This window comes from Hippocampus zosterae, chromosome 1, assembly GCF_025434085.1.
Source record: "Hippocampus zosterae strain Florida chromosome 1, ASM2543408v3, whole genome shotgun sequence".
NCBI classification, from domain to species: Eukaryota; Metazoa; Chordata; class Actinopteri; order Syngnathiformes; family Syngnathidae; genus Hippocampus; species Hippocampus zosterae.
This window is the reverse complement of record NC_067451.1, coordinates 15,752,966-15,758,965: the sequence shown is the minus strand read 5'-3', so window position 1 is coordinate 15,758,965 and position 6,000 is coordinate 15,752,966.

Here is a 6,000-nt window from a genome sequence, read left to right as displayed (position 1 = left end):
TGGGCTGCAGAAGAACAAAAGATCCAGGCTCAATGGTCCAAACAGACATTCTACAATTCTCCATGCAATCTTGAGTAAACTGCTGGTAAAATGTTGTAATTTTTTTGTTGTTTATCTGCGGGTGGGTGTCCACCTCATAGTCCAGAGGTACAGGGCTCCAACTCAAGCCTTCCGGTGTGGAGTTTGCATGTTCTCCCAGTGCCCGCGTGGGTTTTCTGTGGGTACTCTGGTTTGCTCCCACATTCCCAAAACATGCGTGTCATGTTAATGGAACACTCCAAATTGTCCCTAAGTGTGATTGTGAGCGCGAAGGGTTGCTCATCTGCGATTGGCAGTATGCTTTTGTGTTATCCACCATGGGAGTGTGTGAAACCGTGGCATCCTGTTAACTTGCACTACCTATGTTTGGCCATGTGTGTGACAAGTGTGCATATATCCACCCATCCATCCATTTTCCGAACCGCTTGATCCTCACTAGGGTCAAGGGGGGTGCTGGAGCCTATCCCAGCCGTCTTCGGGCAGTAGGCGGGGGACACCCTGAATCGCTTGCCAGCCAACCACAGGGCACACAGAGACGAACAACCATCCACACTCACACCTAGGGACAATTTAGAGTGTTCAATCAGCCTGCCATGCATATTCTTGGAATGTGGGAGGAAACCGGAGCATCCGGAGAAAACGCACGCAGGCCCGGGGAGAACATGCAAACTCCACACAGGGAGGCCGGAGCTGGAATCGAACCCTGTACCTCTGCACTGTGAAGCCGACGTGCTAACCACTGGACTACTGGGCCGCCCGTGTTCATATATATACAGTATATATTCCAAAGAAAACTGGTCACGAGACACTGTGCTAAAACATAGAGTATGCTCACTCTGCACTCTCACTCTCTACTAGTTAAGTCTCCACCCATGTGATGTACTGTAAATCTGAGCCTGCGCTCAACAAACAGCGGCCCCGATTTGCTCAGTGGGGTTAAGCCACTTTAACAGATTGCCAAGATGACCTGACCTTCCGTGCCATGTGCTGGTATCTCAGAAACGCGGCTGGGAACAATACATACATCTGTAAAGTCATTTGTAGATGCTGAGCAAATGCATAATTTCCCCAACCCACAGTCAAAAAAAAAATTTTTTTTGCAGCATTTATATATCACAAGGCATTGGCCAGCGGTCAAGTAGATCAGCAGTCTGTCAGTAGATCTGCTTTGATCATGTGTTCAGATGTCACCATTCTTTCATAGAGTAAGAGAGGGGGTTTATATTTACATATGCTAAACCATGATTACCAACTACTCAGCAGCATATACTGTAATAACAGCAGAGTAAATACATTCTCTTTAAATAGTAGAACGTAGAAATAATCTCTGTATCCAACTGTTGCCATATATTATGTTTGACCAAAGAGGCCTGGATCACATTGCGTAAATTTGGGAGTTAAAGAGTAAAAGACAAGATCGTGCTTAATTCAGTCTGTATCCATTACTTTTTGTTACTTTTTTTTTTGTGGTGCGCTGTAGGTTTTTTTTTTTTTTTTTTTATGAGGGAGTGTGACAGCAAAAACAAAAATACCACATTTAACACACTTGCTCCCTATTCATGAATGACAACAATAATATAATGTAAGAGTAACAAGTTCCATGACGCAGGACAGGGAAATGGTTAATTGGGCCCAATTTGGACATTTCATTGAGTGGTACACTCACTTTTGTTGCCAGGTGTTTAGACGTATATTGATGGTTGTGTTAATTTGAGATGGCAGCAAATTGACAGTTATCCAAGCTGCACGCAGACTACTTTAGAATAAAAGTTCACAAAAATGTTGGAAAATCCTACTCCAATAGCTCAATCTTATTTGAGGTTAATCAGAGACACTTTAATGGTGGCAGGTGTGTGATGACTCACATTTCACATTACTTTGAATGTGATTGTTTTTTTTTTGTTTTTTGTTTTTTTGAACACCGCCACCCAGTTAAAAGAGGGTGTGCACCGTTATACAATCTCAATACTATATTTAATTGGTTTGTTTTTATTTACTAACCAGCTAAACCACAGGTGTCAAACTCAAGGGCTGGGGGCCAAATATGGCCGTAATTTTATGTGTATGTAAAATTCCATGATGTGTGCCTAATATTTGCCAAATTTCAAATTCTCATATGTAATAAATAACAGGGATATTGTAAGCATGTTCTTGTTACCAAAACACTTGTGACAGTCACTGAAACGATAGCTGAATAAACCATTATTCTTGACTTCTTTAAATGGTTTGACAGTCATAACGGCTCTCTAAGGGAAATGGTAACAACAATGTGTCCTGAGACAAAAATTTGTTTGACACCCCTGCCCTAAAGATTTCATTTTTTTTCACTTCAGTTGAGTTGTGCAGGGTATTGTCCACATCAGTAATTTCAGCAAAAAAAGGCATTTAAACAGGGATTTAAAAATTAGACAACTCCACCCCAAATTTTTTTAACTGTTTTCTGTGTTTCAGACAGGCAAACCCTGAAAATTACTGCTTTTAAAATTTTGAGTGACTTTATACAAACTAGTTTGAAAATGACGTTTGAAAATTAAAAAATGAGTCTCAGTGGGAATCTTGTGGGCGGAACATTGTATGACAGATTCAATGTCATACAATGGGTTCAATTCCTGGCCTTATATTTATGTGTGCTCCAGAGATTTTCTCCTGTTTATCTCCTCTTGTTGTCTTGTATTTGTAAAAAAAAAATGATGGACTTATTCCATTTACCCTAGTTGCTTCACTTGCAGGGTCTTTCTCTTGAGCGTATGCACAATGCAAGTGTTTCAACTGAGTCGGGAGATGAGGGCCTTTATTACTACTACCTGGCCTTCTCCGATCCACCAATTGTCAGAAAATATCTGAAAAAGAATAGTCTAAAAAGTTATTTCAACAAACATGTTTTCATGTGGCGGCCCGGTAGTCCAGTGGTTAGCGCGTCGGCTTCACAGTGCAGAGGTGTACCGGGTTCGATTCCAGCTCCGGCCTCCGTGTGTGGAGTTTGCGTGTTCTCCCCGGGCCTGCGTGGGTTTTCTCCGGGTGCTCCGGTTTCCTCCCACATTCCAAAAATATGTGTGGCAGGCTGATTGAACACTCCAAATTGTGCCGAGGTGTGAGTGTGAGCGGGGATGGTTGTTCGTCTCTGTGTTCCCTGCGATTGGCTGGCAACCGATTCAGGGTGTCCCCCGCCTACTAACGCCCGGAGACAGCTGGGATAGGCTCCAGCACCCACTGTGACCCTAGTGAGGATCAAGCGGTGGGTGACTGAATGGGTGTGTTTACAGTATACCTTGGGCACAAAATAAAAGCGCAAGAAAAAAAAAGTCCTTGTTGACCAGCGTTGACCAGCAACCAGGCCTGTGCATGTCAACCCAGATGCGATTAATAATAAAGGATTCAAAATGTATAACTCACGCATCCATACCCCACCCCTCCATGTCAACACGAATCTACGGATTCGACTCGTGAAGTCAGCGGCTGTCGAAGCCGCTCTAATAACAAATAACGTGCATTATGTTGGTTCACCCTCACGGGGGCGCTGGACTTTATACTGTCTCCACTCAAGTCTGTACATCTCTTGAGGGCGCAGGAGATCTTTGGGATACTGCGGCCGAGGCGTGATTTGATAGGGAGCTCCCTCTTTTAAGAGTGCTCCACCCAGAGTGCTACATGCGTGAAGGTGCTAAGATGCCTCCATGTGTCTCAAGTGAGTCATTCCACACAATGTTGCTGAACCCGACTGGAATGGACCGTCCTGAAAAAATGAAGGTGGGTGACACACGTGCACAATGAGTGATTTACCCCTGCAATCCTAAAAATATGCTGCAATGAGAAACCGCGACCCACTATTGGATTTTAAATCTCCACATAGTGCATATTGTACTGTATTGCATGTGTTAATTTGTCCCAGTGTGGGACAAATAAAGGATATCTTAAACCACAAAAACATGGTGTGATTGTCAAGGACGAAGTAGATAAGGGGTTGGCAGCCATCACGTGTCAAAACGTAATACAGGTACACGATGTGGTGGTTTGGGGGATGTACGACGTTGTGGGGGAGTGGGAATGACGGCTGTTATGTGCCTAATTGTATGGACGGTGGGGTGAGGATGGTTTGGGCAATAGACATCTCACTATGAAAATTAATCGCCGATGACAACGGGTGGGGGGACGACCATCACACAATTCGACAAGCCCTATTTTCTTGAAATTCCCAATGGCCAGCATGCCCCTGAGAATAACATTCATTCATTCATTCATTCATTCATTCATCTTCCGTACCGCTTGATCCTCACTAGGGTCGCGGGGGGTGCTGGAGCCCATCCCAGCCGTCTCCGGGCAGTAGGCGGGGGACACCCTGAATCGGTTGCCAGCCAATCGCAGGGCACACAGAAACAAACAACCATTCGCACTCACACTCACACCTAGGGACAATTTAGAGTGTTCAATCAGCCTGCCACGCATGTTTTTGGAATGTGGGAGGAAACCGGAGCACCCGGAGAAAACCCACGCAGGCCCGGGGAGAACATGCAAACTCCACACAGGGAGGCCGGAGCTGGAATCGAACCCGGTACCTCTGCACTGTGAAGCCGACGTGCTAACCACTTGGCTACCCGGCCGCCCTGAGAATAACAGACAACAGTAAAAGACAGATTCTCTTGCCAGTTGCAGTAGCACTACTGTCAGTGTTAGCCGAGGAGGATGCAGTTGAGATGAAGTGGAGAGTCATACGAGCGATGCTTTTAATCACGAAGATGTGAGTATGCAAACAGTTAAAATGGTAGATTACAATGGAACATTGGTGAATGCATTAAATGTGCCTTATGACTGTTCATAAAGCAAAATGTTTCCAAAGAGAGGTCATGTTGCAATTCATCTGTTGAACCCTTGAACCAAGTTCTATTTACATTCTTTTTTTAATGTGTGGTTAAAAATAAACACTGCACATAGAAAATGAATTTTATAGAAGAAATAAACATAGGGTATTTGCTTGCAAATCACTGTGCAATATCTGGGCCAGCGCTGCCGCTACCATAACGCAGATGACACGCTGCATGCCGGGCCCCATCATTCATGAGTGGCAGCATTTTGTTTTTTGACAAAATATTTTTGGTGCATGAGAAACTGGCATTTGCATGGTTTACACATCTTTGTCAATCATCTTTGTCATTATGTTATGTCAGCACCCCTCCCACCACCACCACCAGTTTACTTATCGGCGTCAGGTGAAATTTCACTCAGCAGCTCCCAACCAGCACCACCCCTCTCTATTTGGTTAGCAGCGGCCCTGGTCATTGGTTTTTGCATACCGTTCTATTTAGGTTTACCAAGGATACTGCAAGCCCAAAATGGACACCTCACCCCATAATAGTATTACAGTACTAATGTTACCATTATTACAATGACCTGTAAGTGTGCAGTGATGTGTAAATGTACGTACATTAACTGTACACTGCGAGTGCTCACTCTATCATGACTGTTCATGAACCGAAAATAGTGCCAGAACGGGGGTCATTTTTCTTCGACAATTTTGTTTGTAAACCAAATATTTTGTAAACAGGTCATTAATAGATTTTACACAACATATTTGCAGCAAATCCACACTTATTTTCAGTCAGGGGTGGCGCTATACCGGGGCTAAATAGGGCTGTAGCCCCGTCAGAAATCAGTGTGCCCCAGTTAAGCCCCTCCAGCATTTTATTTGATATCCTGTAATGGACAGTATTTAGAAATTATTTTCTCTGACCCCTGGAAAATTCCTGGAGCAGTGCCTGTTCACAATGACTGGCAAAGAGAGAATGTCGGCTTTTCAGTTGGTCATCTTTTATTCAAAATTCTTTCAATTTACTCTCATCTTTACATTTGTGCTCTCATCCGCACCTAACTCACGAGCAGATGTCCATGTTTTCATCATATCCGAACTAAAACTACTTCTGGGAGGAAGAATTGTAGGAAATGCAGTCCTACTGGTGCAGGCCAAAT